Here is a 14,162-nt window from a genome sequence, read left to right as displayed (position 1 = left end):
TTCAGAACAAATTCGGACAAATTCAGAAATCGTACGAAAATCCGGTGGCATAACGGCTATATACGGAATTTACACAAAAATTCACCGAAACAGAATTTCACCAAATTACCACAGAACATTCACAACAACATTATAAGACTTTTATTCTACTGCCACAACATTTACAGACATCGTGAAAATTTACAGGCAACAGAAAACGCCGCCAAATCAAAATTACTCGGTTAAAAATCTCCAGAAAATAATCAAAATGTGCACACTCGGCACCTCAGAAACATATCAAAAGTTACGCGGTAAAAACTGAACCAGTCGGAAAATACGGACAAAATTTGCTAACGAAAACGAAATCCGGACAGAAAACTTGTTCAAACTTCACCGTTCTGAAAATTGTGAAAAGCGGAATGTGCCTTACCTTGCGTACAACACTTTCCTGAACAGTCTCATCGGACGAAAACGGCCCGGCGTTGCCCGAAAATCAACTTTTCCCTCGACCTTCTCTCTCCTCAGCTGAAATTTAGATATTTATTTGATTTTCTCTCTCTTCAAAATGAGCTGATTTCAGCTTTAAAATGCTCTATTCGGCCCGGCCGATCGCACGATCATCCTGGACGATCTGACCAAATTCCACATCGTCTTGGGACGATTTCTCAGGATGATAATTAATTTCCAGGACGATTAGCTCTCTGACTTTTGCCATGAACTGATCGTCCCGGGACGATCCCAGATCGGCCTGGACGATCCATACAGGAAATTTTTCCTGTAACTTATGTACAGAATCTGGAACAAACTTACAACTGATCGTCTCAGGACGATCCATGATCGGCCTGGGCGATATGTACAGAACTGCTATTGTTCTGCTATTACAGACGTTCTCTTCTGATCAGAATCGGAAGTTACAACATTTTTATAGGAAGCAGCGACAAGAGTTCACTTGTTGTGAAGAACTTTCTGCCTCGCGGCCCTCGTCGTACGTCTCCTTCATTGTTGTTCGACTTCGCTCCTATGCTCATTGGACGACGTTCCCTTCTAATCAGATCGAAAGTTAACATTTTGATCAGAAGCAAAGAAACGAGCTAAGAACGAGTTTTTTTGAGTTATTTTGGGCATTCCCAGATTTCCGGGTCAACCCGAACCAGACCAGATTTTGCAAACGGTTTGGTTTTCTGATTCTGAACCGACCCGCTTCAGGTTCAGGTCAACCCAAACCTAAAATTTTCAGGTCGGGTTCAATATTGACACCCCTATTGGCATAGATAAGATCTTCCGGGGATTATCTCTTTTCATAATAATTTTTTATAAGTCTTTTTTCATTCTTTTTGATTAAGTTTTCAAAATAATGATAAAACTATTAGAAAATCCTTAGAATAAACCTACTTTGGTGTCCGTGCGCGCTTGGCAAGTATTCATGAAGAAGCCTTTTCATTTTTATTGCAAGAAATACAATAGGATGCTCAAATAATATGAAAGAAAAATAAGAAATAATTTTCATTCCATAGTTATTCCAAGTAAGAGGCTCATTATTAGATCCACTGTTAAGAAGAATAGATTCTTGTGTTCTTGAAATATTTATTGGGAGACAGATAATACAAAACATTCTTCAGGACATGGTGATTAGTATAAAGCAATTCAAAAAGATAGCTTTTGTTTGGTGAATGGACCTTTACCAGACATATAACTAATTTTTGTGTTACTGTATGAGAAGTTTCTTTATTAATGTGCACTATTGGAAGCAGGGGCGGAACCCAATGGGTTCCAGGGGGGGCAATTGCTCCCCCTCAAAATTTTTTTTTTAAAAATTTTTTATATGGTTTTTTAGGTAATTTACTCCTTTTTATTCATTTTTTTAGTCTTTATTACAAGGGTTTTCAGGCAATTGCCCCCCCTAAAAATTTTAAAATACTATGATCTTTAGGTAATTGCCCCCAACAGGTCGAACCCCGCCAGGGGACAATGCCCCCTTGGACCCCCGACATATATGTCTTATAAGTTTGCCCCCCCCCCTGAAAATTAGGGCTGGTTCCGCCCCTGATTGGAAGAGTCGTACTTAAAAAAATATCTATTAGCTTTTAATTTGTGGAGTCAATCAAAGCATCAAATTAGTTTGGTGATTTTAAAATAATAGAATTTTTTCAATGCATTTGTTGCATTCCAAGATGAATATTTCTAGTATGTCTAGTTGTCCTACCCATGCAATCATAATATAGCAAATACTTTGAACTACTAAAAGTAGTGAACATTAGATTAATTAAATGTACCTAAAATCAACTAGGCAAGCCCTTGAGGAACTTCCAATATCCCTTTAATTGGAAAGTCATGGGAATATGAAAAAGGAACCCATACAAGCTTGGAAAGAAAGAAGGGCAAGTATACTCAAAGGTGTCAGAAGTTGGAACTTTTATTTAGTCAAGTGACCTGACGTAGTTCTCCGTTCAGACGTCAGTAAAATAGTGCCACATGTTCTTACTCTTTACCGCGCAGCCCGACAACCCGACCCAGAACGGCCCCGGGATCGCTATGTTCGCGTATTGCTAGGTATTGGTCGATTTTGCTCGGCAATAACGAGAAATACCATTATGTGAATACCAATACCGAGCAATACCGAGTCATACCGAGTTTTGCTAGGTATTGCTCGGTATTGGTCTTCACTGAACGATATTTTTCATTATTGCCAAGCAATACCTAGTAATACGCGAACATAGCAATCCCAGGTTCCGGTCCGGGTCAAGTCATCGGGCTATGCGGTAAAGAGTAAGAGCATGTGGCGATATGTTATTGACGTCCGAACGTAGAGCTACGCCAGGACACCTGACCTAATAATTGTTTCAGAAGTTGGCCACTTGAGGTGATAAAATTCATCAACACCATTAGTAGACAGAATAATAAAATCATCACTATGTATGTGCTCTACTTCCATTTCTTTGGGTATATGTAGCAGCTTCTACTAGTGTAGCAACATCAATAGTGACTTTTATGTGTTGAAAAGCATCACTAAAACTATAGTTGTTTTAATATAAAAGGCTTTATATGGCAAAATAGTTTTTGCCCAAAATAAAAGATTCAATTGTGACATGTTTGCTCATCATCTAAGAATAAAAACATAACTAATCAATTATTTAATTTATAAAAAAAAAATTAAAATTTTCATTTTTACAGAAATAAAATACATAGTTTACACATAAAAAAATGAGATACGTACTTGTTTCATAGTGATTATGAATATTAGATTATTCATAAAATGGAGCAGGGAAGAGATAAAAAGATCAATGAATATTATTTATTTTATAGGCTAAAATTTAATCAAATTTTAGCAAAAAATAGTTTGATATTCTTATTAATGAATTTTAGCAAAAATAGTTTGATATTCTTATTAAGATATGCTATGTAAGTTAAAAACATTTAGGTTCATCATTAAAATTAATTGTATTATGGTTTATTCAAATTTGAACTGAATTAATAAAAGATTTAAACTTGATTCAATTTAATTTCATTTGAAAATGAATTTGATTAATCAGAATTTAAAATTTTATAAGAAAATTTTGACTTCATAGCCCTCATAAAACACAAAATTGAAGAAAAAATGCATGTTGGATAATTTCTTAGAGAAATAGGCCCGTAAGTTTATTTTAAACTAAATGAATCCTCTTTCATATGTGCAAACAACTTATTAAAGCTAGGGGTGTAAATTTCGGTTCACGGGTCGGGTTTGGGTCGAACGTGGAAATGACCCGCGACGTGATATAATTTCGTTGGGTGCTAGGGCTTGCAAATGGGATTGGTGAAACTTGCTGAAGCTTGTTTTGCGAGACATGATTAGCGAACTTGAATTTAGGCTAGGCACTCAGAATCAATAGCTAGCTCTGACTGGCAAAAAGTGAGCTTGTTGGGGAAGGAATCAAGTAAGATGTACTTGCGAAGGAAGCTTTGAACTTTGTTCTTATTCTATGATGTACCGACACTCAGTTTTAAGAGGTAGTACAGTGTCGGACACGTGTTGGCCATGGACACGTGCCCGACATGGTGGGGACACATGTCCGACACGGTTTGAGCGTGTCCAGAATTCTTTTTAAAAAACTTAAGCCGGACACGCGTGTCGGACACGCGTGTCCGACTATTTCATATTTTAAATTAAAAAAAAAACACTTAAAGCACCGGTTCACTCGCTATTCCGCCGTAATCCCGTTTCCGCTGTTTGCTTCCATTCGAGCGAAAGGAGCAGCCGCACCCGCGACTCGCGAGCAGCCGCGCACCGGCGAGGTTCTTCCCGCACCGTCGCCGCACTTGCGAGCAGCCGTCGAGGTTCTTCCTTCTCCGTGCTGTCGAGGTTCTTCCGCCGCACTCGCGAGCAACCATCGGCCCTAAAAAATTTACTGTAAGTTAGATTTCGTTTTTTTTGCCATTCTGTCCTTTCTCTCAATTTTTTCTCATTTATCATGTGGATTTGTGTTCACAAGAGCATGTTGTGTGATTTTTCTTGTTTTTACCTAAATCAAACCCTAGGTTGTAGATTGTATGTTTTTTTTGCTTTTGTTTTTTTTTGCATACGAGACCTGAATTTAAAAAGTGTAAGTTCATCGGTTTAAATGCTGAACTTTCTTTTGATCAAATCCTGCTAGAAAAAAAATTAACAATGGTTGAATGTAAAACATATTATTTCCTAGTTCCTATTTTTTGGGAGTTGCATCAATTAGTTGCAGATTAGATAGATTTAGCCTTTCTATTTAGGTTTTACTTCATAATGGCACCCTTTAACATTATTTGCATTGCCAATATTTACTTGTAATATCATTATTTTAAATTTGTAGAAACTTTCTGTGACAAATCCTGAACTTGCGTTGGTGGTCTTTAATTCCCATGGACCCTACAGTGGTATCTAATTTTATTCTTACGGTACAATTATGGGTACTTAGTAAAGTTAAACTGTCATATGAATGCAAAGTAAATAAAACTCTTTTATTTCTTTACTTCACATTTATAGTAACTCTCTTATATGCTACATAAGTCCTTATACATATTTGAATGCTATTAATTTTTAAATTACCCATACCATGTGAGAAGCTAGCATGTTTGCTGATTGCAAGCTACATTGCATGGTTGATTTTACTTGGCATACCCTGCTTTTAGTTAAAGTCAACCAAATGTTATCAAATTACCTTATATTGGGGTCTCTATCTTTTTCTTTGAATGGGTTAACTAATATGGCATTGTTTATTGTTGATGTAATCATAAGTGTTCAAATCTTAGTATGAAAGTCATCCTAGTTCTTGCTTTTGCTTTATTGTGAGAGAGCTTTATATTTTTATTGAAATGAGTTTCATACATCTATTAAGCCTTTATTACTTTCATTTTACCAGTGTATTTTAAAGTAAAATGAGCTCTACGGCTAGTGGGAGTGGATTAGGCGAAGGTTCAAAAGAATAATCTGTAGAAACTGATAAGCCTTTATGGCTTCATGTTACCAAGTTAGGTAAAACATTTGAAGGAGGAGGGAATGTTTCATTCAAATGCAATTATTGTGGTGGTACCTACAAAGGATCATATTCTAGGGTGAAAGCACATCTACCTAAGATAGCTGGCCATGGAATTAAAATGTGTCCCAAGATTACTGCTTCACAGTTGATTGAAATGAGCAAACAAGTTGATGAAGCTGAATGTAGGATCAAAAGGGCACTTCCTAAGGAGATACCTTTGCCATCTACCCATGGTTCGTCCCATGCCTCTTCCTCATCTGTTAGAGTTGATCATTCTTTATCATTTAGAGGTGAAGGGCATGAAACAAATAGAAGAAAAGGAGTTGCCAGTAGTCCTTTGAAGAAGACTTTCAGCTTGCAGCAGCGAGAGGAATTAGATGGTGAAATAGCAAGGATATTTTTTTCAGCAGGCTTACCTTTCAACCTTGCAAGAAATCCTTATTATAAAAATGCATTCAGTTTTGCATGTAGCAACAACCTTGCAGGATATGTTCCACCTGGTTATAATGCATTAAGATCGAAATTATTGGAAAGGGAAAGATCACACATTGAGACATTGCTTGAACCAACAAACGGTGTATGGAAAGAAAAAAGGTGTTAGTTTGATGTGTGATGGTTGGACAGATCCTCAAAGAAGACAACTCATAAATTTTATTGCCGTTACAGAGAATTATCCTATGTTTATTAAAGCTGTGAATTGTGAAGGAGAATACAAGGATAAATTTTTTATTGCAAATTTGATTAATGAGGTGATAGTCATGATCGGGCCTTCAAATATTGTGCAGGTTATTACAGATAATGCACCGGTATGCAGAGCTGCAGGATTGTTAGTTGAGCAATCTTTTCCCCATATATTCTGGACAACCTGTGTTGTGCACACTTTAAATTTTGCACTAAAAATATTTGTGCAACAAAGAATACAAAGGCAAATGAAATCATTTATGCTGAATGTCATTGGATAACAGTGGTTGTAGATGATACTGTTATGATCAGAAATTTTATTATGAACCATTCAATGAGACTTTCAATGTTTAATGACTTTTCCCACTTGAGAATGTTAGCTGTTGTTGAAACTCTTTTTGCCTCTGTAATAATCATGTTGAGAAGATTCAAGCAAATTAAAAGTGCTATTCAATCTATGATGATTAGTGAGAAGTGGTCTTGCTATCGAGAATATGATATTGGGAAGACAAGATATGTTAAAGAAAAGATCTTAGATGATTTGTGATGGGATAATGTAGATTATATTTTGGATTTCACTGATCCAATCTATGATATGTTGAGAGAGGCTGACACAGATAAATCATGTCTACATTTGATTTATGAGATGTGAGATTCTATGTTAGCAAAAGTGAAAGAAATTATTTACAAACATGAAAGAAAGTCACATGAAGAAGACTCAAATTTTTGGAGTGTTGTCTATACCATTCTTGAGGATAGGTGGAGCAAAGGCAACACACCTTTGTATTGTTTGGCTCATTCATTAAATCCAAGGTACATTCATATTCATCTTTTAAATTAATTTAAATTTCTTGGTTAATGAACATGTAATTTTATATGCTTTATATTATTTGAAGGTATTCAAGTAAAGAATGGCTTCTAGAAGACCCTCAACGTGTCTCACCACAAAAAGATTTAGAAGTTTCAAATATGAGAAAGATATGCTTGAAACGATGTTTTTCAAATGAGGAGGAGAGAAGAAAAATTAATATAGAACTTGCAAAGTTCTTTGGATATTTAGAGGATTTTGGTGATCAAGAATCTTTGGTTGATAGATGGAGGATGGATCCAAAAATGTGTTGGCACCTCTTGTAAAGACATGAGACGAGAACTTAATTTGAAATATCGACCATCTACTAGTGACTGCCATCTAGAGCATCACCCTACCTCTTTTGTTGTGATAACCCGTGGACCTTACTGTGGTCGAGACCACCCACCCATTAGTAACATCTGGGTTGCTACCCCACCCATAGGTCTTCACCTAACCTTGATGGCCGACCCTCTACTGGGTCTTCTGTTGCACCAATCTCTTATGACTTCCCACTTGGACCTATTTCTAGCCATTCCAGTCAACCTGTAGCTTCCCCAGTCCTTGACCTTGCAAGTGTGATTTTGATAAAGAATTACATTAAAAAAAAACAAATTTATTGAATCTGAAATTGGATACATCCATTTTGTGGATACTAGCGATAACGAGGACTTCTTTGAGGAGGAAAGTGATTGAATCAGACTCCCAGCATGACTTAAATCCTAAGCTAGGATAATTAGAACCTTTAAACGTCGACACCTTAGCCCACCCCGATCCTAATCTCCTCGAGGATAACTCTTTGGATAAAGTATGCCTGGATGATAGTAATGTGATCTCGAAAGAAGCGAATCTGACTTCGAACACATTGAATTTAAATTTGGAAGATCCTGATTTAGTTGTAACACCTACTGAGATGACTTTAGATAATCTTGATGGTAATAATCTCGAGTTGGAAGTGGTTAAATTGAATTTACTGTCTGATTTGAATCCCAATTTAACTAACCCTGAATCTATCAATCTTAAGGTTATACCCAAATCTGATTCTATTGATGATAGAAATATGAGTTCGAAAGACAGTGATTTGATTCTGAAAGTTTTTGAACCTGATTTGAACAATGAGCCTCCTCTTGTTTCATTAGAGTCTAACTGTAGAGCTGCTCATTTAGATTTATATTTGGCAGAGTGTGTCAATCCTGATTTGACTTACCGCACCGTTCCTTGTACCAACTTTAATATTCGACAGAGCGTGAGCCCATCCTTCCTGATGTCTCTCTTATTTTTGTACTCACATATGTCCTATGAACTTTTTCCCATCTTATAAGTCCCATACCTGCTGACGAATCTTTGGGCTATCCCCTTATGGATGTGAGTCAGGACCCACTATCTTATTTTATTCCTGATTCATACATTTTGCTCGTTATAGCCTCGTCCTACCATGATAAGGACCACCTCAATCCTAATTGGGTGAATTTGTTCGATTACACTATTACCACTAAGAGACTGCTGTCAACCCTAACTGAATCTAGCTATAGAAGTGCCATGGTAGCTAAGAGTGTCTTCCTTTCTCCCCCTACACCGGTTCCCTTATACCGAACACTTTAGACCCCTCTTTTCGTAACTCGTCCACCTTTATTCTAACTGTGTTCGTAGGAGTTAGTATGTTGTGTGTGTGTTTTTTTTTATAGTATGTTGTCTTCCAAAGTTATTTCTGTTTAAAACTTTTGTGTGAGCCTTGATTCTTGTCATTCGTCATGCGTACCGGTTCTTTTGCATATGCATTTGCATCTCATCTCAAGGAGCTTCATAAAGAAATTAAAAGAAGAATTGAACAAAGTAATTCCAATTATAAGCTTATTTTGGATCACAATAAAAGATTTAAAGAATTCGAGGTTAAAAACTTTGTGATGGTACGGATCCCTCCGAGCTCCGTGAAGAAGTCACATGCTAGAAGCGTCGGACCTTGAAGATAATTTCAAAGATAAATAGTAATGCTTATATGCTGGACCCCCTAAGGGTTTTAACATCAATCCTACATTTAATATAGAATATCTAGTAACCTTTGAGAGACCTGAGTTGAACCCTAATAATCCAATTCAAAATGAGCCTTATGAGAACCCACCAAGTGAGATTCCCCAGCCTACCTCCACTCCCCAATTTACCCCACTTACCCATAGCGGAGAAGATCGAAGCAATACTAGATGATGAGATCATTTCCATTGGAAAGGGAGCTGAAAATACCTAGTTCATTGGAAAGGGACACCAGAGATAGAGGATACTTGGATTGACAGGGACGAGCTACAGAGCCTAGACCCAGATCTTCTAGAGTTGTACGAGGGCTCCAGAGATTACTAACAGGGGTCGATTCTCTAAACCCACAGGGAGAAATATGAGACATCAGATTTTGACACGGTACCATCACCAGAGACGCATATCGATGGCTACGATCCAGAGCCTCTACTTCTGATTTATTTGCATTTTTTATTTATGCTTGTATTCTGTTTCCAATTTGCCCCTGGGCATTGAGTCGCTTTATATAGCCCGAAGGCATTTGTGTCATTTCATTTTTTATTTCTTTTCGCCTACTTATATGAGGCCTCATACATTGTAATGAGTAGTTTTTATGAATGAAAAAAAATACATTTCATGTTCTCTTTTGTGAGTGCAAATCTCCTCGATCTCTTAGTGAGTCGTAGGAGAAACTAGATCTCTTTTGTGAGTTCTATGTTTTCTTTCCTTATCTTTTCTTTTCTTTCTCGTGCAAGTCGTCATTGCGAGATTCGCGATTGAAGATACTGGGGGGGGGTTTTGGAATCTTATTCTTTGGATCCCAGAAATTCTCCCTACAACCTTCTTCCCTTGCTCCCTGCCGTCGTCCTCCTGGACAAGCCCAGGCGTCGCCTGCAGCCCCACAACTCGCCGGCCAGCAGCCACCGGCCAGTCTACCAGCCCGCCGCTCCTCCCTTGCCGGCCTCGTCCCTTCCCCTAGTTTCATCCTTATGGATTTTGAATTTTTTCCCTCTTAATTGCTTTCCTAATTAAGCCCTAACAAATTTGGAAGTTGATTAATAGGAGTTAGTTGATTGAAATTCAAATTCCAACTTCCCTCCTATTTCATATGAGTTTGGGAGCTCTTAATATAATTAATTCTTGAAAATAAAATCAGAATTTTGATTATATTAGTTTACTTCTTTGTGTCCAACCTATCAAATCCTCAAGCCACCTCACCACCATACATGGCCAACTCCTCTCTCTCTCTCATTCCCCATTAATTCTCCTTTAATACACCATTAATTCTCACCCTTTATTTGGAATCAAAGTTGATTTCAAATATTTTCCCTCCCAACTATCCTAAAACTGAAATTAATTTCAGTTTTTTTTGAATAAAACACCAATCCCCTCCCTCTCTATAACCGCCGGTCTCCCCTCGTTGGCTCCCCCACATTACTCCTCCAACAAAGCCTAATTGTATTCAATTTGAAATTAAATTTCAAATTGTTTTCCTCCAAGAGGAGGAGCATCAAGTTTATTCGCTGTGATATAAAGTCCCCTCAAACTTAAGAAAAATGTTGGAATCATGTAGCTAAGGGAGGCCCAGTCAACAATCCAGGAGGGAAACAATTTGAAATTTGATTTCAAATTGAATACAATTGAGGCTTTGTTGGAGGAGTAATGTGGGGAGCCAAAGAGGGGAGGGGGGCCACAGTATAGAGAGGAGAGGGATTGGTTTTATTAAAAAAAAACTGAAAACAATTTCAGTTTTAGATAGTTGGGAGGGAAAATATTTGAAATCAACTTTGGTCCAAATAAAGGGTGAGTGCTTAATGTGTTATTAAAGGAGAATTGAATGGGAGAGAGAGAGAGAGGGGCCGGCCATGTATGGTGATGAGGTGGCTTGAGGATTTTAATAGGTGGGGACCACAAAGAAGTAAATTAATATATTAAAATTCTGATATTCAATTTCAGAATTAATATATTAAGTAGTACTCCCAAACTCATATGAAAATAGACGGGAATTTGGAATTTTGAATTTCAAATAAACTATAACTCCTATTAACAATTTTCCAAAATTTTGCTTAGGGCTAATTAGGAAAGCGAGTACAACAAACAACCAACGAACAAACAAGCCTTTATCCACGCACTACGGGGTCGCTACATAATCCTTTTTCTCCAGTTGTTTCTCTATTAAAATCAAATTCCTCGTTTAATCTAATGAAAGAATAGTATTTCCTATATTTTCTAACCAAGTCTTTAGGTCTTCGTCTACCCCCTACCATTTTCTTAAGACATTCCAAGTCCTTTAGGAATTCTAACTTATGGTTCCTCTACTTCTCCTAACACGGGTCCATCGCTCAGGCGACCGCTCGTTTTATGTGACCAAAACCCATCTAGCGCGCCACCTTCTCTAATCTTATTCTACTGCTTACGCCTCTAGTTGAGTGCAACTGCCAAGCCCCGTCTTTTCTCATACCGTTAATAATGCCAATTCGTATCCTATCATGCTCCAAGGTGTGATATACGTGCCCACTCATTCCCCCACTGACATCGTTTCCTCATGCTCTGCCAGCAGCTCTATAACCCTTATAGGCTATTATGTTGTTCCTTCTCTATTCAGCCCCAAATTCGCGTCTCATACCGTATGTCGCACTCGTCGGGAAAGCAATTGCAGGTCCTCACTATACCCCATCTCTTAGCCAATTTGTCCCTTAGTTTTGAGGGGTACATTTCATATCACATACAATGCCCGATGCACTTCTCCACTTCAACACACCAAACTGTATACTTGCTGCTTGATATTATTTCCCCATCTATTTCACCATCACTCTGAGATCTCAATAGATCCAAGTATATCTAAAACGTGTACTCTTATAATTGACTTTGATTCTGCCGCCAAATCACAATCCCTTCTACCTATTGGCCTTCTTACTACCCTTCACGTTCCTAAAATTACACACCTCCACATAGTTCCGTTTTAGATCTACGCAAGCGAAAACCTTAGACTTAAAGGTTGACCTCCATAATTCAAAGTTTACCTTCACTCCCTCTCTAGTCTTATCAACAAGAAGAATATCATCAGCAAAAAGCATACACCAAGGTACATCCTCTGTGCAAATGTCTAGTGAAACATCCTATGACTAAAGTAAAAAAGATATGGCTTAAGGCTGATCCTTGATGTAGACCCAACCGAATAGGAAAATACTGATCAAGTCCACCTTGTGTTTAAACACAAGTAATGCTCCTGCATACATATGCTTTAATGTTTGAATATAAGCATTATTGATGCCTTTCTTTTCAAGAAACTCTCCATAGCACTTCTCTTGGAACTTTATCATATGCTTTTTCTAAATCAATAAATATCATATGTAGATCCTCCTTATTTTCTCTAATTTCTCCATTCAAACCTCTAATAAATGTATGGCTTCCATAGTCGACACTACCGGCATGAATCCAAATTGAGACGAAAAAATATCTAATGTAGATCCTCGCTAAAGCAAGATAAGAGCGAATAAAAAAAAATTCAAAGAATCCACAATGATGGAAACTAGGGGAAGGACCGGACGTCTGTAGGGCTGGATGTGGCTGCTGGTCCGGCGTGGTGTTGGGTTCCAGGCTGACGCGCCACTGGGCTGTCCAGGAGGACGGCGACAGGGGAGCAAGGGGAAGAAGGTTGTAGGGAGAATTCTAGGATCCAAAAAGAATAAATCCAACCCCCCACAAGTGTGGCTCAAGTCGAAATCTTCGCAACGACGACTTGCACGAGAAAGAAAAGAAAAGATAAGGAAAAGAAAACCTAGAACTCACAAAGAGATCTAGTTTCTCCTACGAACTCACTAAGAGATTGAGGAGGTTTGCACTCACAAAGAGAACATGAAATGTATTTTTTTCATTCATCAAAAACTACTTATTACAATGCATGAGACCTCATATAAGTAGGCAAAAAAGAAATAAAAATGAAATGACTCAAATGCCTTCCGGGCTACATAAGCGACTCAATGCCGACAGGGGCAAACTATGAAACAAGAAATACAAGCATAAAATAAAAAATGCAAATAAATCAGAAGTAGAGGCTCTGGATCGTAGCCATCGCTATGCGTCTCTGGTGATGGTACACGTGTCGAAATCTGATGTCCTCATCAGTGAGATAAAGGAAAAAGAAAAAATGGAGGGAGTTGAGAGTACTTAATGAAGTGGATAAATGTGGGTGATATTATGGAATAAGTATGGAGAGAGAGGCGGGGTTTTGTCTAAGGCGGCTGGATAGAATCTGCAAATATTTCAATAATGAGATTGGCATGATTTTCTGCTGCTATTAAAGAGAATATTTTAGCTTGTTCATGGCTGGTACTAATTATAATTGTAAATAACCCACTTATAGCATCTGAAATAAAAGCATGACTTGCATTTTAATTTTACACATAATCCTCATATGGTATTTGAAATACGCATAGCACCATGTAAATGTTGATTTATCTCACTTATTTGGGTATAAAAGTATACACAACCCCATGTATGGTAGTTGATGTAAAACGTACGTGCACGGATGATTAGATTAAGGAAGTTTACATGCTTAATTTTTAGAGCACAATAATTATAAGCTTTCTCTTGATGATAAACGACAAACTAAAATGATAAGGTGATAAAATAAGCTTAGGCTAAATCACATGCGTGGAGGTTAAGATTGCAAACTAGTCAATTAATGTGACGTTGCATACATGATTGATTTTCAACGTAAATCCCTAAACTAACAATGAGATTAGGCACTATGCGTGAGTCCCTCACTCAACTCTCTAGTTCTCTAAGCTTTAGCGGTGAAGAGATTGACATGAACTTTGTGAATCAAAGTATAACCACGTTGGAGAAGTAAACTAAGAAGATAAAAGAGTTTGGATTAGACTTTACCCAAAGTAGAGGAGTTACTATGCTCTGTTGTGATTATTGGAGTGTTGGAGGAGAAGTAGACAGCAATCTGACATTCCTAGCTGCCTTGAAAAGCCTTTGGGAGCCTCTCCAAGTTGCGGGACAGCAAGGGGACGGTGCGGGCTCCTCAGGACAGCAACCACAGTAATTGGGACAGCAGTATGGAGTTGTGAAGAACTCCGGACAGCAAATTCACAGCTCACAGAATTTAGGACAGCGATTTTTTTCTCCAGAAAAATCAGACTTTGGTTGAT

At 37.8% G+C, this 14,162-nt stretch overlaps 1 protein-coding gene across 7 annotated transcripts in view; it reads left to right on the top strand.

Annotated features, from left to right (window-relative positions):
- The first annotated feature begins 4,233 nt into the window (after positions 1-4,233).
- Positions 4,234-14,162, top strand: part of LOC110108989 (probable NOT transcription complex subunit VIP2) — a 49,418-nt gene continuing 39,489 nt past the window's right edge. For all 7 annotated transcript variants that reach the window (XM_020839870.2, XM_020839868.2, XM_028691974.1 and 4 more), the window contains exon 1: positions 4,234-4,366. The gene's annotated coding sequence lies outside the window, so the exon portion shown is untranslated. The remainder of the gene's footprint in view (positions 4,367-14,162) is intronic.

This window comes from Dendrobium catenatum, unplaced genomic scaffold (genome assembly GCF_001605985.2).
Source record: "Dendrobium catenatum unplaced genomic scaffold, ASM160598v2 original_scaffold_96786, whole genome shotgun sequence".
NCBI classification, from domain to species: domain Eukaryota; kingdom Viridiplantae; phylum Streptophyta; class Magnoliopsida; order Asparagales; family Orchidaceae; genus Dendrobium; species Dendrobium catenatum.
This window is presented reverse-complemented; position numbering and strand designations above follow the sequence as displayed.